This window comes from Neovison vison, chromosome 8 (assembly GCF_020171115.1).
Source record: "Neovison vison isolate M4711 chromosome 8, ASM_NN_V1, whole genome shotgun sequence".
In the NCBI taxonomy this organism is placed as follows: Eukaryota; Metazoa; Chordata; class Mammalia; order Carnivora; family Mustelidae; genus Neogale; species Neogale vison.
Window position 1 is genome coordinate 61,606,206 of NC_058098.1, and position 26,130 is coordinate 61,632,335.

A 26,130-nucleotide genomic window follows, 5' to 3' on the forward strand; every position below is an offset into this window, starting at 1 on the left:
GACCCTGGGATCACGACCTTGGCCGAAGGCAGAGGTTTTAACCCACTGAGTCACCCAGGTGCCCTTGTTTTGACTCCGATCCTCTCTCACTCACTCTTTTCTTCTTTCATTTACTCCTATTTTCCTCCAACATATTCTTACCTTATTCCAAAACCACACTGGGAAATGTGCCAGTGGAAAAGAGATGATACAATCAAATTAGGATATTCAGGAAGTTTAACAAAGAGATTGTCTATAAAAGCAAGATTTAGGGCAGTGCCCTAGACTAGCAATAAGGTTTCTTACCTCTAAATCTGGAAAGGAGGTTTATGGGGCAGCTGGGGGGTTTGGAGAGAAACCCATGTAGAGAAGATTGCCTGATGTGAGCTGAGATCCTCAACAAGCATGTACCAGGAGGCCCCCAGTGCAGAGGAGAAGGAAGGAATAAAGAGCCAGACTCAGTATTGGTGCTTCTGCTCCCACCCCCACCCCGCCTGCCAGCCTGAAGTGCCCCATTGTCAGGGCCTAGCTGTAAGCCAGAGGCAAGTGCATTTTTATCAGTCCATACAGACCAGCCTATCTGGACACAGAGCAGGTGGAAAAGGGTACAAAGTGAACTTGAAGAGATAAGTAGAAGTCATCTGGCCAGTGGCTTTAATCACACACACACACACACACACACACACACACACATTATAATAAATTTTAAATAATTATGAAAGGGAAGTCCATACTTCAGGCCTAGGACAGGAAATGTATAAGATGAACCTGGAGCAACTTAGAGTTCCAGAAGCAAGAAAATGCTCAGAAGCACAATAACAACAACTACAATGGTGAAGGTATGCCCGCAGAACACAGGAGCCAACCGAAAAGCCTCCCAATGACCAATCGATGACCAATGGGACAATCTGAGTCACAGAGTAAAGTGTGACTGGATTATAACCCCAAGTACAAAATAAATATTGAGTCCCTCCTGATACTCAAAAAAAAAAAAAAAAAAAGTTTGCATGAATAATAAGCAAATAAATAAAAGAGGAGAGACAAATTTCCCCTGTAGAAGAATTCCATATACATTAGCAGATTCTCCACCCTCAGGAAGGTGGAGCTTAACTCCGCACTCCTTAAGTGTGGACCTCCCACGGTGACTTTCTTCCAAAGAGGACAGTATGAAAAGAGAGGAGAGAGTAACCTTAAAGTGGAGAAAGCTGAACCCCCAGGCAGGTGCTCCAGTCAACATTGATGGCAGTAAGTCAAGTGGACAGCATATACCCTGGATAGGATGTGACGAAAATGGCACTTTAGCTCCCTGGGTCTTCCTCCCCCAAAGCCGTAACTTTGGTCTACTCATGGGGAAAACATCAGACAAACCCAGTTGAAGAACAGTCTACCAAGTAACTGACCCCAATTCATCTAGACTGTGAAGGGGTAAAAAAAAACAAGGGAAGCAAGAACCTGTCACAGCCGAGCAGAGCTACGGAGACAATACAACAAAGTAAAATGTGGTATACTGGATAGGATCCTGGGACAGAAAAAAAACAGAAAGGAAAAACTAAGGAAATGGAAATAAAGTATTAACTGATCTGGATAGTAACGCGTGAATCCGGGCTCATTAAATGTAACAAATGTACCATACATTGAACACACGTGCCAGGACTTTTCCAGCAGGGGATCTGGATGGAACTAGTACATGGCGACTGTCTGTACTAACCTTACAATTTTTCTGCACATTGAAAACTGCCCTAAAACATGAAGGAGTCTGGAGAAATATAGATAGGAAAGTAAGGCAGAGAAATCCAAGAGTAAGGCTAATGCCTGTAGTGAATGCCGTAATAAAGTTGGCGATCTTTGCTGTTAGTTCTGGTCATTCTGTTTTGGAAACTGGAGTCCTTCCATTACTAATCACAGTAAACAAGACTGTGAGTCCACTGGGTTCCTCCAAGTGGGAATTTGGAAGCATTAGCTAAGAATTCTACCCTCACAATCTCATTTTAACTGTGCATACAGCTCCTTCTCCACTCACACAAATCAACACTTAACACACACGTGCATTCTGAACAGACATATGGAGCTCTACCAATTTTCCCAACACCATTTATTGAAGAGGCTGTCTTTTTTCCATTGGACATTCTTTCCTGCTTGTCAAAGATTAGTTGACCATAGAGTTGAGGGTCTATTTCTGGGCTCTCTATTCTGTTCCATTGGTCTATGTGTCTGTTTTTGTGCCAGTACCATGCTGTCTTGATGATGACAGCTTTGCCAAACTCTGCCGTACAGAGAAGCAAAGACAACAGGTCTACCGCCATCAACCCCATGATTATTGCTAAAGTTTTCAACTTCTTTTTATCCTCTATCTTTCAGCTACCTTTTAATCTCCTTTTTCATCTAAAAATTATAGGACCAGATAGACTTCTCCTACTCTTCCTATCTCTAAAATTCTTTTTCCAAAAGTAGCTGGGTAATTGATCTGACTGTGAGAGAAGGTGCTCTCTCTCAAAGCTCCTCCTCAGCAATTAGAAAACAAAAATACAAGATCCATATCTTACTACCAACCCATTGCTCCAGGACTAAAAGGATATCATGGCCCAATGAGGACGTCTCCATCTGTGGTCTCCTCCGAGCAGATGCATCCTGAAAACACACTTGTTAGATGTTTGCATTTGTATCTATGGCCAAAAAGCTGAACATATAAAGTGCCTATCATGTGCACAAATTTCTTTTGTGTCATGCTTCCAGATTCATAGCTTCAGGTTTTCTGAGCCAGCTGGGCTAGAGAATAACAAGAAGGTTAATTTTCAAGGATAATTTCAATAGAAAGACCATATCGCTTTCACTCCCTCCACCCAACTGGCTTTGAATTTCTTCATGACACTTCACTGATCTTGAATCTAAAAATAGATGATAATCCATAAATTCCTTCAGTTCTCTGGGCCTCAGCTTCCCCTTCCTGTAAAATAAAGAGGTTCTACTGGGTAATTTGTAGGAATAATTAAAAGAGCATTAGACCAATCACCTCTTAAAGCATTGAATCCCCCATATAAGACCTCTAGTAATGGATGCTTTTTTTTTTTTTAAAGATTTTATTTATTTATTTGACAGAGAGAAATCACAAGTAGATGGAGAGACAGGCAGAGAGAGAGAGAGAAGCAGGCTCCCTGCTGAGCAGAGAGCCCGACATGGGACTCGATCCCAGGACCCTGAGATCATGACCCGAGCCGAAGGCAGCGGCTTAACCCACTGAGCTACCCAGGCGCCCAGTAATGGATGCTTCTTAATTCTAAAATTCAAACATGCAATCATTGATTTAATTATTCTATTTTGTTGGTTAAATGTTTACATGTAGCTTATAAAATGTCTAGTTACATAAAAATAAAGCTGCATTCATGATTTCAAAAACTCACATCTATCTTTTCCAGCAGGGGGAATTTTAGCACAGTGCGATGATCCAAATGCTCGTGTCCCCCGAATATTCATATGTTGAAATCCTAACCCCCAAAATGATACCATGAGGATCTGGGTTTTAGGGAAGTACCCAGGTCTTGAGGGCTTAGCCCCCATGAGTGGGATTAGTGCCTTATCAAAGAGGCTCCAGAGAGATCCCTAGTCCTTTCCACCATGTGAGGACCCAGTGAGAAGGCATTGGCTGTGAGCCAGGAAGAGAGCCGTCACTGGGCGGTGGTGGCCATGAAGACACCTTGATCTTGGACTTTCCAGCCTCCAGGCCTGTGAGAAATAAATGTCAGTTGTTTATCAACTACTGAGTCTGGTGTTTTGCTATAGTAGCCCGAATATGATAAAACATGTCACGTCCTATTTTCATACTTGTAGTACCAAAAAACTGTTACCTCAGTTACAGCCCTGCAGTTAATTAGGGCATTTAACAAGGGCTTCCCAAAAAAGTGGAACTTGTGGAATCCTTCTAGAATCGGATAGAAGATATGAAGCATTTTCCCAGAAATGATACACTTCTATGTAAATACACATTGAGAAGCATGTGAGCACACATGCGCACAAACCACACACATACACACACACACACACACACACACACACACAAAATAAGCTCATGGACATATCTCCCCAAGGTCCACCCATCTCTTTTTCCACAGTACGTATACATGACAGTTTAAGAAATTCTTTTCTAAGGACTGATTCTTGTTGCGCCAGGGAGAGTAGTAGAATGTGGATTATTTCCCCCATCTGTTTCCAAGAACCTTAAGGGAGTCAGCCCATGCACAAATTATTCTAATAAGTTTTTTGAATATATATAAAAAAAAAAAGATCTGTGAAAAAAGAGAAATGCAGAACAATGTATATAATATACATGAGAAATGTAGGTAATTTTTAAATGCCCAAGTAAAATAATATTGTACAGATATGTATGCTTTAAATTATACAAATTATACTGGAAGGAGCAACACCAAATTGATGATGGTGGTTGCCCTTCATAAGGGAGAGACAACAATGAAAGTAAATTAAATTGTTATCTAGAATCCTTATTTCTTTACAAGAAGACAGCAGAAACTCGATACGTTGCTAACAGTTGTTAATCCAGAAGGTAGGCATCTCAATATGCTTTGATCATTCTTTGTACTTTTTTGAGACATTTTTTGTACCTCCCACATGATGCCCAATGCCCAGTGTAGCCACAGCTTCATAGGGCCATTCCATGTCTTGTTACAAAAGAACGTTAGCGGACTGACAATAGGGGTCTGTGGAGCTGCTGTATGGAGCAGGAGTGGTCCGCTGTGGGGACGTTGAAGAATGCGTGCAAAAGACAGACCGTACACACGTTCTGTGTCTGACTTTTTTGAGGAAGCAAAAGTACTCATCTGTGTTACTACCCCTCTGTTGCTTGCAGTCCCCAACACCAGGCCAAAACAACTTGCTAGTCCCCTCTGCTATCTCCCCGGAGTAAGACAGTACTATAATGACCCAGATGTAATCAATGTTTCGATACATTCTCTCAAAATAATTGACTACCTACATAAAAATTAGCTCTTTGAAATGACAACATGTGGTGTATTTTCCTGCTTTATAAATTTCATTCTCAATTACATCAAACTTAAAAGTACTGAAATTTTAATTTCTGAATAAAACAAAATTCTGAGTAAATATATTTCATATATATTATATATAATTTATTTATTATATATAATTTATTTTTATTTATTTATTGAATTTATATACGTCATATATAAATTTATTTCATATGTATATATATATAAATAATCCGGGTTCTTCTAATTTCATTAGAGGTATAAATCTTTTTACCTGATATGCCCTTTACCTTAAAATAAGTTCTGAATAAATATTTTTATGATGAAAGAGTAAGTGAATTTAAGACACTGATGATTGTTACCTAACATATATTTTTTTAATCAGCTTTTGTGTTGATTAAGAATTTAAATGCTAAATTGCATGAGACTAATTTTATTTTTTTTAAATGTATATTGAGTACCTACCATGTGTCAATTACTGGGTTAGCTAGTGGAATAGAATTAGTCAACCTGAAGACATATACAAGGTGACTTTTTTTCCATGAAGACATGATTAAAAATAAAACCAACTTTCTCTGCTAGAGATAGACCAGATATGATTTAAAATATTCTGTTTTAAAATGAATTATAAACTGTCAGAATTCATGGTTATGAAAAGGAATTTCCAGATATTTCTAATGACTTGGAATTTGTGTTTAATCTAACAAACCACACTGACTATTGAATTTATGTGTCTGTGAGTATAAAGATTTATTGTCCCTGGAGGTAATTATTGACCTCAACATCTTATCAGTCAATATTTACCTCTCGGGCCAATAAATCTTGATATAACCTCATGAAAGTCAATATCTGTTTAATAGTATACATGGAAATCTGTAATAGTTTGATTACAGGCTTCAATGTCATGCTAGCTAGTGCAACTCTTTACATCTAAGGGACACCAAATCATTTCTTTTTTCTTTTCAACATACATAGAACTTTTCAATCACTATGATTCACTTGTTCTCCATTCAACATTGGGTTAGAAATATTTCTATCTTTGTTTAATTCTCTTTTGCACACAAGTTTGCCCTCTTCAGTCAAATTGTAAGCCCCTGTAAAGCCAAAGACTTATTTAATGCTCTGTGGTTTCACTCTTTGCTCCTAGAAAAGCTCTCCGTCGTTGCAAATAAAACAGTTTCCATGGATGGACATGTCTTTCAACACGCAGTCCCCCAGGGGTTACAAAATAAGTCATTGCCCTTCCAGCATGCACATCACAAAATATCTTCCAGAGATGGGAAGAATTCAGTGCTATCACATGCCAAGACAGCAGAAATGAGTATTTAATACTGAGCGCCAAGTTCCTCATTCCGAAAAGTCAGAGAGTGGAGCCATCTAGGGTGGCAGAGAGTTCAAGTGTTGGACTATGACGCTGCATGATACATAGCTCGCTTACATGGCGTTCCTGTTGCTTAATACCGAGTGTTTGTTGACCAGGTCCCCAAAGAGGAAAATATTGAAATCAGTTTTATTGCTTCATGGGCAGGTTCTAAAACATTAAAAATGCAGCGCAAAGAATCATCAGGTTACTCGAAGGGGTCCTTTCTATTGATTAAGCAAAAATGCAGGCCAGCCATTAGGTTGCATCAAACAGGCTACATTTTCCAGGGTTCAGATATCCTCAGTAGGGTTTCCACAGCACCTTAGAGTTTGGACAGCACCCCTGACCTTCTGATTGCCTGAGCTGAGAAGCTCCACCAGGTTTCAGAGCCTGGGCTTGATTTCCCTGTTAATAAGTATTTGCCTTTGTAAACCTGACATAAGTGGGAGTAGTTAGGAACCCAAATGCATCTTCAGCCTCTGGTGTCTTGCTCACTGTCTGGCAGCATGCAGTCCAGGCCTGCTGGGGCAGGAAACTTGGGGGAAACTCATGTGGATAAGATTGGGAACAGGTGGGCCTTGCTCATTGCCCATTCAGAGCCTGATCTTAAAAGCCCCTGGGATCTAGCAGGACTAATGTCATCACTGAAGAAGATGCCTGCCTCTTGAACTGTGCACCTTTTATGATGTGTGGTTAGGAAAGTGCCAGCTCCTTCCCTGATATGATCAGACGCCAGGATATTAAAGTAATACGACATGACAGAGCGTCATCTCCTGCCCTATAATAACAGCTCAATGGCTGTGGTCGGGAGTAGCATTAATTTCTTTCTCTGGAACTAGGTGCAGAGGTTGAGCATGGGAGGAGGTGTTTGGGGTCCAACCTGCTGTGGACCAGGACTGGCCAACTCTTTTCTGAGTTCAGTCTTTGGTAAGATACCTTTTATCCCTACACCTAGGCTATAAATCCAGAGGGTATCCTTAAGCACAGTCCCCCAACCCATCAGCAACCCTTACCACTTAAACCTCTAAGATGTCTGAGGCCATGAACTGACACAGTCACAGAGGACACAAAGGCATGGTTGGGTGGCTGCACCTGGCAGGCAGGAGATAGTCATTTCTAAGAACAAGCTAGGATATAAACACTTTCCTAGAAAGTGTCATAAGGCCAGCATCTGTGGTCTTTTTGGAAACACCACTTCATAAGTCTTCTCCAGGGATGTAGGAACCTCTATTGTCCTAAAAAAGAAAAAAAAAAAAAAAAAAAAAGGACAGAGAGAGGAGAGGAGGGGAGGGGAGGGGAAGGGAGTGGGGGGAGAGGAGGGGAGAGGACCTTCACACACAGTTCACTCAGCCCCCCAGCTAAAGGATAGTGATGTTGATAGGTACAGATTACACTCCAGAGCCCCCAACTGCTTGAGGAGGTCAGAGTAGAGAAAAAATATTCTCTGCAACTATGTTGATCCAAACCATCTTCACACCTGTCTCCAGGGTCACTAAGACATAGATGTGTTGAAGGGAGAAGCCATAGGTGTATTCAGGGCTTGCATACACTGGTTTAGCACAAGCACTGAGTTGGTGTGATTTGTCTTGATTTGGCTGTGTCAGGGTTCAATTCCTCTCTCACTAGGTGAGCTTTAAGGATCATTGTGTCTGGGGTGCCTGGGTGGCTCAGTGGGTTAAGCCGCTGCCTTTGGCTCAGGTCATGATCTCAGGGTCCTGGGATCGAGTCCCGCATTGGGCTCTCTGCTCAGCAGAGAGCCTGCTTCCCTCTCTCTCTCTCTCTCTGCCTGCCTCTCCGTTTACTTGTGATTTCTCTCTGTCAAATAAATAAATAAAATCTTTAAAAAAAAAAAAAAAGGATCATCGTGTCTCATGCAAAATAGTCCAACAGTGTACTGTCTGAGCAGGCAAGTGTCCTTGTCTGACTGAATTATGTCTGAATATCCTAATTCTTGACTAGATCCGAGACATCTGCACTAGGTCATCTAATCCCTCTGCAGTGATTCTGAGGTTCTGCCCTGAGGATTCTGATGTTTTCAGAAAGTGATCAGCTAAAAACCACCCAGGAGTCATCCCTTGGGCTAATGTTTTATAGTAACCACTATGTCTGATATACTGGTCATTTAAAAAATATACAAATGCAATATCCAATTTCAAGAGTTTTACCATATGGATTCAGTGAAAAACAAACATGCTTGTGTAAAAAGATAAATCAATGGATTTAATGATGAATCAAAGCTACAAAAATTTGAGATGTTAAAAGGTGGCGTTGGCCTAGGTGTCTAATGTGTGCTGATACATCTGAATTTTTTGAGGACAGTGAATACTCCAAACACCAAGACCCTAATTGAAGCTACTCAAAGGTACCCACAACAGGTCTCACCCTGATCTATTCTCCATACCACCCAGCCAACAAAATATTTTTAGGTAGCAAATCTGGTCATGTTACCCACTCTCACCCCACTCCATTTGGGCAACTTGGAAAAAATAGATTTTGATTGGCAGGGAAGAGCTGGAGATCATTCTAGGAGGGAAAACCTTTGTGAACAAAGGCAAAGAAACCTGTGGAAGTCTGACACATTTAGGAGAAGATGCAAGATTCACTTAAAAATGAACAGATATAAGGTTGAAAGATAGCTATAGCAGGTTGTATTTTCCAGAGATGGGCACAATAGCATTTTTCACCCCCTGTGCTCTTCTGCAGTGTCTACTGTGGCTATCTTGTGATGTCCCCACCATGGGGGCAGAAAGCTTGTCTTAAAGACACTCAAAGACTTTGGCGTGGCAAGATTCCTCTTCATCTGTACCTGATCTAGTCAATGACCTCCTGAACCTTGAAGTGACCTTGTAATGAGATGAGATTTGGGGGGTATTTGTGTATTTCATATGAGTATGGATGGCTATGGTCAGAGGATGGACTGTGGTAGATTTTATTTTATGAATGTCTTCCATTCCACATCAACGTCTTCCATCCCACAATGTCTTCCATCCCACAATGCAATATAGACACTGCTATCATCAAATAATGTGGCCTGTGTCCCTTTCCATGGGCCTTAAGCAGACTTTTGGGACTTCCATGATCAATAAAGTACAAGAGACCTCTGAGGATACTTCAGAAAAGTTCATGCAACTTCTGTCCAGATTTCTAGAAATGCTCTGTCTACAAAATCCCGATTACAGCACTCCATCTTGGAACCCAACTACCTTGATGAGAAAGAGCCCAAACCAAATGGAAAAACCACATGGAAATGCTCTAGTCAACACTCCCAGATGAACTGACACTCCCATTCATCCTAGTCCAGGTACCAGGCATGTGGGTGAACAAGCCTCCAGAAGATTCCAGCCACAGACATTTGAGCTTTCCCAGTTGAGGCTCCAAACATCCAAAGTGGCAGACATGTGGCATTCCTGTTCTGCAGTCTTAATTTCTGACCCACAGGTTCCATGAGCATAAGGAAGGAGTGGTTGTTTTATGCCATTAAGCTTGGGGTGGTTTTTATGCAGCAATGAATAGCGGGAATTATAAACCAAATTGTGGAAGCCTTGCATACCAGCCTGAGGCATGTTAATTTCATCCTTCAGGTCAATGATTTTCTTTCTCTGGTCCTTAGGATGCCTCAGCAGCCTCAAGGGGGCTAGGGTCAGAAAGGGAAGACAGAGTGCTTGGGGTACACAGCTATCTGCTTCTGCCACAAATATCTGCTTTAGATGCTGGGTTTCCATGTAAGATTTTCTTTATCGGATATCATGTCAAAAATAATAGAATATAGATATTGGTGTCCATAAATCAATAAGTATATTAATACACATACATAAATCTATCAAGTCATATTCCTAAAACAGAATAGCTTCTCATGGATACAGTGCTGGTGTAATGGTTCAGTGGCTGAATACCCTCTAAGTGTGTGGCATACAGGCACCTGACATTTTCCATTATAAGGCCTGACTCAGTTAGAGGTCATTCTAATAATCTCAGCTCTCATGATTCAAGCTCATAGTCAGGCCTATGTGACCCTAACAGACTCTACCTTTCCCCTAAGGCTAATTTCTCTCAAACTGACCTGTAATACCCATCATCCTGCCCAAGAAAGTTCTCTAGACAGCCCTGAAACAGAATTACCTGTTCACAATGGGTTCTCAAGGGCCTCTCCCTACATCTACCTAGGGAATCGGAATAGTTGGAGGTTGTAACAACTAGCTACTCTCAATGTGAGAAGTGGACTCTACCTCTTGGTAGGAGTAGTTTAAAAAGTCACAGTGTGAAGGCTTGGATACAGCAAGATCTCTAATTGGGGCTGGCAACATAGTGAGTCTGCCATAGGGGTAGAAATTGAAAATATGCACTTTTTAATATGCTTACTAGGGCATAAGCAAATCTTTTACACATGAGAGTGTAAGAGCCCCGGAATGAATGAATGAATGAATGAATGAATGAATGAATATAAAATAAAATAGCTGGGCTCCAGAGACTATGTAGCAAAGTCAACTCTATTAAGTGTCATCAGTGTCACAAGAGCCACTCAAGGTTTCTGTGATGGTTTCAGGAGTAACCTGTTAGTTTGGTGCACGCTGGATTTGGGACAGAGTTAAAAGGTGAACAAGGACATCAGTTAGGTTATTTTAGTAACTTAGGAATAAGGTGACAAGGCCCTGGAAAATCAAGGTGTCAGCCAGGCTGTATTTGTTTTCGGGGTCTCCAGAGGACAATCCATTTCCTTGCCTCTCCCGGCGTTTGAAGGCAGCCTACATCCCTTGACTCACGTTCCAGCCTCCAACTTCAACACCAGCAGCAGTCACATCTTCAAATCTCTGTTTCTGAAATTCCTGCTTCCCTCTCTCCCTTTCTAGGCCTCTTGATGACATTGGCTCACCCAGAAAATCCAGGATAACCTTTCCATCTCAAGATCCTTAGCTTAATCTCATCTGAGAAGTCCCTTACACCATGGAAGATGGCATTTTACGAATTCTGGGAATTCAGATATGGATATCATTGGGGCCATTATTCTGGGTATTCCACCATCCCTTTCTCTTCTGTGGGCCTTTGAGGAGCTGCTGTGTAGAACGCAGAGTGGAAAAGCTAGGGTGTTTATCCATTGGTTTACAGTCTTGATTGGCTGAGGATCATCATGGGGGCATGAAACCTTCAGACATTTGCCGACTATCTTCTCCATCGGCTCATCAAGCAACTGTGACAGACAAAAAGCCCTTGGGCAGAGAAGCAGAGGGACACAAGTGCTTCGGCAGGACACTATCCCCAGGGATGGCAACTCTTGCTTCTAGGTTGTGGGTGAGCTCACAAGTGCACCAAGGGCTAACGGGACAAGGCAGTAGCCATGCCTGCTACAGGCTCTGGTTACTTTCACTCCAAGATCTGTAACATAATATTACCAGGTTCACCTATGCCTGGGCTAATTCTTCTGCCCCCTCTCTTTCCATTTCCTTTATTGAAACCATATTTTCTGATCAAGGACCAGCAGAAATTCAACTTCATTTGTGGAATGTTCTCAAAATTAATAACCTCTTCTGCCCTTTCATGGGATTTTGCCCTCATAGTCGCTGCAATCTGACACCACTTGGCTTTATTCTGTAACAATTTCTGATATGTTAATACCATCTCTGTTCTGCAACCAGGCAGCTAACTCCTTAAAAACAGGAGCTGTTTTTTGAAGTCACTTCGTTATTTCCAGCCAGAGGAATGGTGTTCAGTCCATGGCTGGTGAACGGGTACATGGAAAGCTAAGGGCTATGTAGGCTCGAGAGAGCTTGGGTTTGTCCAATAAGTTATCAATGATTTTCTTTAACATTACCTGGGTATTTGTGGTTGGTTTGGGAATGATGGAAGAGGTTTCACTTGGGATCTTCCTTAACATGTGGTTTTTTGTTTGTTTGTTGTTTTTTGGTTGTTGTTGTTGTTTGGTTTTGGTTTTTTTTTTTTTTTTTTTTAATACCTAAACCTAAGATTTTTACAGAAAGGAGAAAAAAAAAAGTCATGGGCTGGTAAACCAAAGATCACACATGATTTGAGCATGGAGTATTAATTGAGCCTTAAAATCTGCCCAAAAGGTAACCACAAGAGAATGAATCACCACCTTCACTGACTCACTCAGGGCCCCTCTCACTCCAGGACACTGTAACCTCAGCTGGGTTTTGATCCTTTAAGCCCTGGCGCTCTCCACATCAGCAAGACTGCCAGTAAAGTGGTGGGGAACCAGAACATGAGAGGTAAAAGAGGTAGGAGACCACAGCAGTGACTTCTCAGCCTGTAATTATTTTTAAGTGGTGGATAAACCCTTCATTTTTAAGAAGCCAATAAGTGAGATAGCAAAGTGGTAGGCTTTAGGAACTGTATTCCCCTTATTTTAAACTATGGACGACATAATCTTGATGTCAGCAAGTTGGCTGCTTTAACTTAGAAAAATATTATTATAATGATTCACAACTCATTATCTATTTATTTAAAAAAAATGCACACTCTTGGTTTCATTGTCCTAGGGAATCACATAACAGTTACCTGGAGCTCCCTCATGCAAATCTCCTGCCTATTGGTCTCTGTCTAATGAGTTTACCAGGGCGCAAATGAGTTTAAATGAGATACGCATATGGTTTCCAGAAGATGAGGCTTATCATTTCACTTTCATATCATTTGTTCTCTTGTGCTTCCTGTCAATATGTTAGAATGACAGATTATTTCAGGCAACAAGCAAAACTGATAGGATGATCTGATTTAAGTCCAGACAAGATGGGGTGACTTTTCACAGTCATTTCCATGGATTGTCTCCTCTGCTTCACTTCCCTTCCTATGTCAGTTTCTCAGATAAGTGGTAGATGCTCATTTACTGACTCATGAACATATTTTTATTCAGGAAAAAGTCATCAATATCTCCTTTATCATTTTTATATCATTGTCACTACATAAGAATACACCAAAAAATTGATATTGTCTATATACTGGATTGAAAATGGTCACTAGACCAATGATACAATGAATAAGGAATATAATTCTTAAATTACACTGCATTATATTCAATGAGTTTTTTTCCAACATCTAACACACGTGTTTAACCCTGTTAGGTCAGACCTGAGTCATAACTTATGTGCTACTGGGCAATATTGTTCATATTTGGGAGTTGCAGTAAGGTAGTAATCACTTCAATCGAAGCCACCTTTATGCTAGTTAGAGAGATCTCACTGTTGGGCTAAAACATCTGCTTTCACTTCTCCTACAAATCCATTATTTTATCTGCTTTTCCTCTCACACTTGCAGTATATGCTTAACAGATTTTATCTAGGTTTTTACTTATATTATTTTAGGTATCTGGCAGAAGATAGGAACTCTTCTTATGAATATAAGAGGAATATCCAATTTTAAAAGTAAAATCAATGCATTTGCTATTGTTCTCCCAATCAGCTAGAATGGACATTTTGATGTTAGTTTCGATTCCCTTCCCTCTCTTATACCACACATTCAGTCAAGGCTTCTAAAAGTTTATATCAGGCAGGGTCACAAAGCAAAGCCACAGTCAAACTACTGCTTTCATTATTCTGGCCTTCACATTACTTACTTTCAACTGTGCATGGATGCATCAAATCACACTTAGGGGCAATTGGGTGCGAACATTGACACCAACCACAGAATATAAGTGAACATAATTTTAAAAGATTCACTCCTGTCCATGTGCATATGTGTTTTACTTTTCTATGTATCCTTTCACTTATAGAGTAAATTTATTCTTCAAAAAAACTTCCGGTGCTTCCTTGCAGGTGTGCGGCCCTCCCACATTCATCATCATCCTTGTTCAGTCCCGGCCATGCCCCAGACATCAGCCTTCTTTGCAAACTGATGTCCACAAACCCTGCATTATTTTGCACAGTTCCTTAGTTCAGAATATATCACAAAATCTCCACATTCTCAGAAAGCGGAGGTCTCCTGAGCCTGAAAGTCAAGTCTAGAGCCTGGCCTCCAGGAAACTCCCGTCTGGAACAAGTCCACTCCTCCCACAATACTGACTGGCAGCTGGACTCTATGTATCATTTGCCTCTACTAATCCTCATGCCTTTCTTTGTGGCATCCACCTCCACTCACACAAGCACACCTGTTCCTGAATCTACAACCTTATGGAAACTTTCTCTTATCAACCCACTTTGCAGTAACCACTCTCACTTCTTTCTCCTTAAAGCCATTTCCTTCCCAATCACTGACCCTTAAGCATGCACTATCCTGCTGTGCATAGGTTCTTTTTAAAATGTGTTGGTAAAACCTCTTCATTAGAGCTTAGGCCTGAAAGTGAGATTTTTGTCCATTTGTTCGTTTTTTGTTTTTTGTTATTTATTTATTTATTTGTTTGTTTATTTATTTATTTATTTATTTATTTATTTATTTATTTTTGGAGTCGCCAGTGTGCTCCACGCAGAATCTTATTCATATTGGAGCCTGTTAGAGGCATGGCTTTGTAAATTAATAGAGTACAAAATTAAGCAAAATCACTCAGGATATTTTCGCCAAATAGATCCCGGTGTGTAATCTTTTTCTCTTTCTTAATTAGTGTGAATCATTCACTCTATGTTCCAATCAAACCTAGGAGATGCTCAAAACAAAAGAACCAAGTTCTGTAATTTGACATTCCATTGAATAAGCCGCGCTCTTTGGTGATTTCATTATTTGCAAATGAAATGTTTATCCCTGCCCTGTTGAATGTGTGAACCACTTGAAAACTGCAAGCTGAAAATCAGGATCTTTGCTGTGAAGGACAATGGTGCAGTGATTAAGACATGTTGCCTCATGGAGAACATCCCTTCAAACTTGGAAGTGAGACCTGCAATTATGGGTGCCAGGGTACTTAGGATGAGAGGACTCTGCCATTCTCTTTAGCAAAAAATTCCTTTGGTAGCAGCAGATTTTTATCCTAGTCCCCAAATCCCACAGCATTCTCTGTGGTTCTAAACAACAATTGAGTGTCCTTTAATGGAGGGAATGTTGTTGCACATTCTCTGATAATCGACTGATAATATAAGCCTATGATAACAGTACAGTTCAAATGACCTTTTTACAGACGGATCTGAGAACTGGACATGAGAAAGAAGTATTAATGAAGGCCTTATGTAAGCTCTTTAACTTCTTGTTCATACAAGATGGAACAGACTCCTTTTTTCTGGGTTTTCCCTTTCAAAGTACAACTATAATCCCTAGAAATAGCACAAGAGACAGCCAAAGAAGAACTCTCAAAGGTGCAAAGAGGAGGGTCAGGGACCTCGGGATTAGAGGAACAACATGGCAGCAGGGCATCTTAGGGTCACCACCAAAAGCAAAAGTGAAAATAAGCCTGGCATAGCCCAAACTCAGCCTGTCATTGAAAGACAGTCTAGGTAGGATCATTCCTCCAGAGGACTGGACTGGAGTCCCATCAACAACACCACGTGAGCAGAGCAGCATAGGCAAAGGGGAATGAGTGAAGATCCTGCTTAAAATCAGTAGCCAGGAAAATGTTGTTCTTCCCTGTCCCTGGCCTGAAACTCCTCTTCTCTGCTGAAAGACACCTGGCAGTTGGGGGGCTCAAGCCAAGAGATGAAGAGTGGCTGAGCTGAAGAGGAAAGGGGAATCCCACCATAACAAATGGTCCAGAAGCTTAATTATCTCAAAAGAAATAAATCCATACATAAGACTGAATGAAAATGGAAATGTGACATAGCAACATATGTGGGATGCAATTACAGCAGTACTGAAAGGGAAATTCTTACTGTAGAAAAAAGGAAAGTTTTCAATCAATAATCTAAGCTCCCACCACAGGAAACTAAAAAAAGAAGACCCAAGTAAACCCAAAGCAAGCAGAAGGAATGGCATAAGAAAATAAGAGCAGAAATCTATGAAACTGGAAAAAAAAAAAAAAGTAGTAAAGATGACCAGTGAAACAGGTATTTGGTTCCTTGAAAAAAAAAAAAAATGGAGTTGATACAATTCCAATAAGACTGACAAAGATTTTAAAAAAGAGAAAAAATCACTAATAAAAAATTACTAATATTAAAAATTAAATGGGAAATAGCACTATAGAACTTGCAGATGTTAAAGAAATTATTAAAGAATATGAATAACTTTATGTTTACAACCTTGATAACCAGAAGAAATAAAACAATTCCTCAAGAAACACAAAGAGCCAAAACTCAACAAGGGTGAATAAGGTAATCTGAATAGTTACATAACTACTAAGGAAATTGAACTTATAATTTAAAATCTCCCAGAAAACAATCTCTAAGCCCAGTTGGATTCACTGGGGAATTCTAACAAACATTTAAAGAACAATTAATATAATTTTACACAATTTTTCCCCAAAAACAGAGAGAGCAATTTCCTCCTCATTTTATGAGGTCAGTATTATCTTGATTCCCAAACTAGAAAGGCCAGCAAAAACAAAACAAAACAGAACAAAACAAAACAAAAACCCTACAATGTATTCATAGGCTTAGATGAAAAAAATCAAAAAAAATATTAGCAAGTAAAATGCAACATGGTAGAAAACCAATTTTACACCCTGATTCAGTAGGATTTACTCCAGGTATGTAAGATTGGCTCAACATTGAAATCAATTCATATAATTTGCCATATCAACAGGCTAGAAAAGGAAACAGCATTTGATCATATCAAGTGATGCAGCAAAAGCATATGACAAAATACAACACCCATTCATGATAAAAACTTTCATAGAATTAAGGATGCTACATGGAATACCTCAATCTGATAAACAACAGCTACAAAAAAAATCTACAGCTAACAATATACCTAATAGTAAATGCTATCCCCTTAAAACCAGAAACAAACAAGAATACCATTTCTCATCACTCATTCAACAAGAATTGCAAATTCTAGCCACTTTAATAAAGCAAGAAAAATAAATGAAAGTAATGTGATTGTAAAGTAAGAAACAATACTGTCCTTATTTGCAGATGACATGATTTCCTTAAAAATGCAAGGAACCCATAAAAATCTCTTTGAACTCTTTAGTTTGATGAAGTCACAGGCTACAAATTCAACATGTAAAAAGTAATTACATTTTCTATATAGTGGCAATGAGTATCCCAAAACCAAAATTTAAAACAATACAATTTACAATCACACCAGAAGAAATGAAATACATAGGTCTAAACTTCCTAAGACATGTACCGGGTCTGTATGCTGAAAATTACAAAGTCCTGATGAAAGTGATCAAATAAGACCTAAATGAATGGAAAGATAGGCTGGGTTCATAGATTGAAGGCTCACAGTAAACATAGCAAGGAAGAGAGACCACAGGGAGAAGATCCAGCTCCCAGCAAGCAGTAGAGCAGCAGAGCACAGAATTGGAACATTTAGAAGTCTGCTCCACTGAGGAACATCACTTTAGAGGCTAAGCTGGGGGTGGAGCCCACACAGGGACAGTGTGGTCTCAGGACCCTTGGAATCACAGAAAGACCAGGGGTGTCTGAGTGTGGCAGAGCTTCCAGGTATCAGAGCAGGGAAACTGGCTACAGAGACAGAGTCAAGGAGTAAGCTCTCAGCTCAGGGTTACCTTAAACTGTGATCCAAGGCACAGTCAGGCCACTGCTCTTTGAGCAGGGATCCCACAAGTGGCAGATCCAGGGAGACTCACCAGGGAGGAGCAGCACAGGAGCATGCTGCAGGAATCAGCTGGGTTTAGAGACTCCCAAGTGGGACCATACACCAGAGATAGAAACACTCATTCACAGGCTGGGTGAGCTCAGAGTGCAGCCAGAGAGACCAGGGAGACAGAAGGGATTGACTGCTTTTCTTTGAGGGCCACTGAGGAGAGGGGCCCCAAGCTCTCAGCTCCTATGGACCAGAGATTGGGCGGCTGCCTTCTTCATTCTCCTCCTCCAAAGCTATATGGAAAGCATTCAGGGAACCAAAGCTCAGAGAGTAGATCCTAGCAGATTACTTAACCCAGCTCCTGGCAAGGGCTGAGCAATTCCACCTCCAGCAAAGACATTTGAGAATCACTGCAACAGACCCCTACCCCAAAAGATCAGCAAGAACATCCAGACAAGACCAAGTTCACCCATCAGTGAGAACTGCAGAAATCTACAGGGGAAAGCAACACATAGAATTCATGGATATTTTTCCCCAAGGTTCTTTAGCCTTTCAAACTTAATTTATTTTTATTTTATTTTTTCTTACTCTATTTTTTTTAATTTTTCCTCTTTCCTATTTAACCTTTTAAAACAATTTAATCTTATCAATACCTTTTAAAAATATTTTTTAAAAATTGTTATAGTCATATTTTATCACTTCATTGTATTTAACCTAATTTTTTGTATACATATAGGTTTTTCTTTCTTTAAAATTTGCAGTACAGTTTCTTCTATCAGATCAAAATATACCCTAAATCTAGTGCATGGCTTTGTTCTAACATTCTGTCTGATCACATTCTCTCTTTTTTTTTTCTTTTTTACCAACTTCTTATCAATTCCTTTTTTAGAATCTTTAAAAATTTTTATCTTTACAGCCATATTCCATCCTTTCATTGTGTTTATGTATATATATATATGTTTTTGTTTCTTTAAAATTTGGGGAGGCAGTTTCTTCTAACTGACCGAAATACACCCAAAATTGAGTGTGTGGCCCTGTTCTATTCACCAGTGTATATGTGTGTGTGTGTGTGTGTGTGTGTATCTTTTTAATATATATATTTAAAAGATAGATAGATAGATAGATTTTTTTTTCCCTTCTTCCTTCTTACCCCCAGTTTTGGGTATCTTCTGATTTGGTTAGTGTATATTTTTCTGGGATCATTGCTAACCTTGCAGTATTTTGTTCTCTTATTCATCTATTCTTATCTGGATAAAATGACAAGGCAGAAAAATTCTAATCAATATGGACATTAGTAAGATGTCAGAACTAGAGTTTAGAATGATGATTATCAAGGTGCTAGTTGGGCTTAAAAAAAGCATGAAAGCTATTGCAGAATACCTTTCTGGAGAAATAAAATCCCTTCCTGGAGAAATAAAAAAATCTAAAAATCTATCCAAGTTAAAATTTAAAAAGCTATTAATAAGGTGCAATTTTAAAAAGGAGGATAAATGCTGGGATAAATGAGGCAGGAGAGAGAATTAGTGATATAGAAGACCAAATGATGGAGAATAAAGTAGCTAAGGAGAGATAAACAACTATTGAACCATGAGGGAAGAATTTGAGAGATACATGATACCATAAGATGAAACATATTAAAATAATTGGGATCCCAGAAGAAGAAGAAAGAGAGAGGGGGCATAAGGTATATTGGAGAAAATTATAGTAGAGAATTTCCCTAATTTGGTGAAGGGAACAAGAATCAAAATCCAGGAGGCAATGAGAGCCCCCTCAAAATCAAATAGGTTAACACCCTGTCATCCAATAGTAAAACTTATGTCTTAGTGACAAAGAAAAAATCCTGAAGCTGCTCAGGACACGATGTCTTTAAGCTACAATGGTAGAAATATTAGATTGGCAGCAGACCTGGCACTGAGACCTGGCAGACCAGGAAGGACTGGCATGATATATTCAGAGCACTAAATGAGAAAAATATGCAGCCTGGAATACTATATCCAGTTAGGCTGCCATTGAAAATAGAGGGATAAAAGCTTCCAGGACGAACAAAAACTAAAAGAATTTGCAGACACCAAACCAGCCCCATAGGAAATATTGAAAGTGGTCCTCTAAGCAAAGAGAGAGCCTAAAAGTAACAGACCAGAAAGGAACAGTGACAATATACAGTAATAGTCACCTTACTGGCAATATAATGGCACTAAATTCATACCTTTCAATAGTTACCCTGAATGTAAATGGACTAAATGCCCCAGTCAAAAGACACAGGGCATCAGAATAGATAAAAAAGCAATACCCATTGATATACTGTCTGAAAGAAATTCATTTTAGACCCAAATACCCAAATAGTGAGGGGGTGGGAAAAAAATTTACCATGCTAATTAACATCAAAAGAAAGCTGGGGTGGCAATCCTTATATCAGATAAATTAGATTTTAAGCTAAAGACTGTAATAAGAGATGAGGAAGGACACTATATCATATTTAAGGGTCGTCCAACAAGAAGATCTAATAATTTTTAATATCTATGACCCTACCATGGGAGTAGCCAATTATATAAACCAACTAATAACAAAATCAAAGAAACACATTGACAATAATGCAATAATAGTAGGGGACTTTAACTCCCCGCCCTCACTGAAATGGACAGATCATCAAAGCAAAAGATCAGCAAGGAAACAAAAGCTTTAAATGACACACTGGACTAGATGGACATCGCTGATATTTTCAGAATATTCCATCCCAAAGCAGCAGAATACATGTTCTTCTCTAGTGCACATGGAATATCTCCAGAATAAATCACATCAGGTCTCAACTGATAGCAAAAGACTGGGATAATCGCCTGCATATTTTCAGACCACAGTGTTTTAAAACTAGAACTCAACCACAAGAGAAAAGTTGGAAAGAACTCACATACTGGGAGGCTAAAGAGCATCCTACTAAAGAATGAATGGGTCAACCAAGAAATTAAAGAAGAATTTGGTGGCATCACCATTCCAGACTTCAAGCTCTATTACAAAGCTGTCATCATCAACACAGTAAGGTACTGGAGCAAAAAAACAGACACATAGATCAATGGATCAGAATAGGGAGCCCAGAAATGGACCCTTCACCCTATGGTCAACTAATCTTCTACAAAGCAGGAAAGAATGTCCAATGGAAAAAAGACAGTCTCTTCAACAAGTGATATTGGGAAAATTGGACAGCCACATGCAGAAGAATGAAACTGGACCATTTCCTTACACCACACACAAAAATAGACTCAAAATGGATGAAAGACCTCAATGTAAGAAAAGAATCCATGAAAATCTTTGAGGACAACACAGGCAGCAACCTCTTTGACCTCAGCCACAGCAACTTCTTCCTGGACACATCACCAAAGGCAAGGGAAGCAAGGGCAAAAATGAACTATTGAGACTTCATCAAAATCAAAAACTTTTGCATAGCAAAGAAAATAGTCAACAAAACCAAAAGACAACTGACAGAATGAGAGAGGATATTTTCAAATGACTATCAGATAAAGGGCTAGTATCCAAAATCTATAAAGAACTCATCAAACTCAACACCCAAAGAACAAAGAATCCTATCAAGAAATGGGCAGAAGACATGAACAGACATTTCTGTAAAGAAGACATCCAAATGGCCAAAAGACACATGAAAAAGGGCTTAACATCCCTCAGCATCAGAGAAATACAAATCAAAACCACAATAAGATACCATCTCACACCAGTCAGAATGGCTAAAATTAACTGGTCAGGAAATGACAAATGTTGGCGAGGATGTGGAGAAAGGGAAACACTCCTACACTGCTGGTAGGAATTCAAGCTGGTGCAGCCACTCTGGAAAACAGTATGGAGGTTCCTCAAAGAGTTGAAAATAGAGCTACGCTCTGACCAGCAATTGCACTACTGGGTATTTACCCTAAAGATACAAACGTAGTGATCCGAAGGGGCACATGCACCTGAAAGTTTATAGCAGCAATGTCCACAATAGTCAAACTATGGAAAGAACCTAAATGTCCATCAACAGACGAATAGGTAAAAGAGATGTGGTATATATATACAATGGAATACTATGCAGCTATCAAAGAAACCATGAAATCTTGCCATTTGCAATGATGTGGATGAAACTAGAGGGTATCATGTTAAGCAAAATAGGTCAATCAGAGAAAGACAATTATCATATGATCTCTCTGATATGAGGAATTTGAGAGGCATGGGGAATAGGGAAGGAAAAAAATAAGACAAGAAGTGACCAGGGATCATAAGAAACTTAATCTCAGGAAACAAACTGAGGGTTACTGTGGGGTGGGGATGCGGTGGTAGTGTAGCAGGGTTATGGACATTGGAGGGTATTGGGGAGGGTATGTGCTACGGTGAGTGTTGTGAATTGTGTAAAACTGATGATTCACAGACCTGTACCCCTGAAACAAATAATACACTATATGTCAATTTTAAAAAAAAAAGAAGATGATGACAATTTGGGACTGTAAGACTGGGCAAAAAGTTCTTAGACTTGACACCAAGAATATGATTTTTAAAATGATATACTGGACCTTATCAAAATTAGAAATGTTTCCCTGTGAGTGAAGATGGCGGAGAAGTAGCAGGCTGACACTACCTCAGCTAGCAGGAGATCAGCTGGAGAGCTTATCTAAAGATTGCAAACACCTGCAAATCCATCGGCAGATCGAAGAGAAAAAGAACAGCAATTCTAGAAACAAAAAAACAACCACTTTCTGAAAGGTAGGACTGGCGGAGAAGTGAATCCAAAGCGACTGGAAGATAGACCCCGGGGGGAGGGGCCGGCTCCCGGCAAGTGGCGGAGCAACGGAGCACAAAATCAGGACTTTTAAAAGTCTGTTCCGCTGAGGGACATCGCTCCGGAGGCTAAACCGGGGCGAAGCCCACGCGGGGTCGGCGTGGCCTCAGGTCTCGCAGGGTCACAGAAGGATCAGGGGTGTCTGAGTGTTGCAGAGCTTGCGGATATTGGAACGGGAAAGCCGGCTACAGAGACAAAGCCGACAGTAAGCGCGCAGCTCGGAGTTGCCTTGAGCCAGTCGCGGGCTCGGTGAGCTCGGAGCGCGGCCGGAGTTTAGGCAGACGGGAGTTACTAGGAGCTGTTCGCTGAGGGCACACTAGGGAGCGGGGCCCCAGGCTCTCTGCTCCTCCGGGCGGGAGACCAGGAGGCCGCCATTTGTATTCCCGTCCTCCGGAACTCTACGGAAAGCGCTCAGGGAACAAAAGCTCCTGAAAGCAAAGCCGAGCAGATCACTCAGCCCAGCCCCTGCTAAGGGCGGAGCAATTCCGCCTGGGGCAAAGACACTTGAGAATCACTACAACAGGCCCCTCCCCCAGAAGATCAACAAGAAATCCAGGCAAGACCAAGTTCACCTACCAAGGAGTGCAGTTTCAATACCAAGGAGAGAGCAGCAGAATTCCAGAGGAGGAGAAAACAAACCACGGAACTCATGGCTTTCTCCCTGTGATTTTTTAGTTTTGAGGTTAATTTAATTTTTTTCTTTTTCATTTTTTTTCTCTTCTTCTGCTAAAATTTTTTTTAACTTTTACCCTTTTCATTTTTAACGTTTTTTAACTAGTTTATCTAATATATATATATATTTTTTTTCTTTTTTATACTTTTCTTTATTCGTTTTCTTTTTTTTTAATTCCTTTTTTCTTTTTTTTCTTTCTTTATTTTTGAACCTCTTTTTATCCCCAAATCAGAAGAGATCCCAATCTCTTCAATCTCTTTTTTTAATTCTTTTTTTAATTCTTGATTGAATTTTTAATTCAATCTCTATTTTTAATTCTTTTTTTTTTCTTTCTTTCTTTTTGAACCTCTTTTTATCCCCAAATCAGAAGAGATCCCAATCAGAAGAGATTGGGAGATCCCAATCAGAGGAGATCCCAATCAGAGGAGATCCCTCACCCAATCGTGAGGGGGAGAAATCCCCCCTCACGATTTGGGATCTCTTCTGATTTGGTTAAAGCATATTTTCCTGGGATTGTTGCCACCCTTTTAGTATTTTACTTGCTCCTTCATATACTCTTAGCTGGACAAAATGACAAGGCAGAAAAATTCACAACAAAAAAAAGAACAAGAGGCAGTACCAAAGGCTAGGGACCTAATCAATACAGACATTGGTAATATGTCAGATCTAGAGTTCAAAATGACAATTCTCAAGGTTCTAGCCGGGCTTGAAAAAAGCATGGAAGATATTAGAGAAACCCTCTCCAGAGATATAAAAGCCCTTTCTGGAGAAATAAAAGAACTAAAATCTAAACAAGTTGAAATCAAAAAAGCTATTAATGAGGTTCAATCAAAAATGGAGGCTCTCACTGCTAGGATAAATGAGGCAGAAGTAAGAATTAGCGATATAGAAGACCAAATGACAGAGAATAAAGAAGCTGAGCAAAATAGGGACAAACAGCTACTGGATCATGAGGGGAGAATTCGAGAGATAAGTGACACCATAAGACGAAACATTAGAATAATTGGGATTCCAAAAGAAGAAGAAAGAGAGAGGGGAGCAGAAGGTATACTGGAGAGAATTATTGGAGAGAATTTCCCCCAAATAGCAAAGGAAACAAGCATCAAAATTCAGGAGGTTCAGAGAACGCCCCTCAAAATCAATAAAAATAGGCCCACACCCCGTCACCTAATAGTAAAATTTACAAGCCTTAGTGACAAAGAGAAAATCCTGAAAGAAGCCCAGAGAAAAGAAGCCTGTAACATACAATGGTAAAAGTATTAGATTGGCAGCAGACTTAACCACAGAGACCTGAGAGGCCAGAAAGAGCTGGCATGATATATTCAGAGCACTAAACAAGAAAAACATGCAGCCAAGAATACTATATCCAGCTAGGCTATCATTGAAAATAGAAGGAGAGATTAAAGGCTTCCAGGAAACAAAAACTGAAAGAATTTACAAACACCAAACCAGCACTACAGGAAATACTGAAAGGGGTCCTCTAAGCAAAGAGAGAGCCTACAAATGGTAGATCAGAAAGGAACAGAGACAATATACAGTAACAGTCACCTTACAGGCAATACAATGGCACTAAAATCATATCTCTCAATAGTTACCCTGAAAGTTAATGGGCTAAATGCCCCAATCAAAAGACACAGGGTATCCGAAAGGATAAAAAAAACAAAACCCATCTATATGTTGCCTCCAAAAAACTCATTTTAAGCCCGAAGACACCTCCAGACTTAAAGTGAGGGGGTGGAAAAGAATTTACCATGCTAATGGACATCAGAAAAAAGCAGGAGTGGCAATCCTTATATCAGATCAATTAGATTTTAAGCCAAAGACTATAATAAGAGTTGAGGAAGGACACTATATCATACTCAAAGGGTCTGTCCAACAAGAAGATCTAACAATTTTAAATATCTATGCCCCCAACGTGGGAGCAGCCAACTATATAAACCAATTAATAACAAAATCAAAGAAACACATCAACAATAATACAAAAATAGTAGGGGACTTTAACACTCCCCTCACTGAAATGGACAGATCATCCAAGCAAAAGATCAACAGGGAAATAAAGGCCTTAAATGATACACTGGATGAGAAGGACATCACAGATATATTCAGAACATTTCATCCAAATCAACAGAATACACATTCCTCTCTAGTGCACATGGAACGTTCTCCAAAATAGATCACATCCTCAGTCCTAAATCAGGACTCAACCAGTATCAAAAGATTGGGATCATTCCCTGCATATTTTCAGACCACAATGCTCTGAAGCTAGAACTCAACCACAAGAGGAAGTTTGGAAAGAACCCAAATACATGGAGACTAAACAGCATCCTTCTAAAGAATGAATGGGTCAACTGGGAAATTAAAGAAGAATTGAAAAAAATCATGGAAACAAATGATAATGGAAATACAACGGTTCAAAATCTGTGGGACACAACAAAGGCAGTCCTGAGAGGAAAATATATAGTGGTACAAGCTTTTCTCAAGAAATAAGAAAGGTCTCAGGTACACAACCTAACCCTACACCTAAAGGAGCTGGAGAAAGAACAGGAAAGAAATTCTAAGCCCAGCAGGAGAAGAGAAATCATAAAGATCAGAGCAGAAATCAATGAAATAGAAACCAAAAAAACAATAGAACAAATCAACGAAACTAGGAGCTGGTTCTTTGAAAGAATTAATAAAATTGATAAACCCCTGGCCAGGCTTATCAAAAAGAAAAGAGAAAGGACCCAAATAA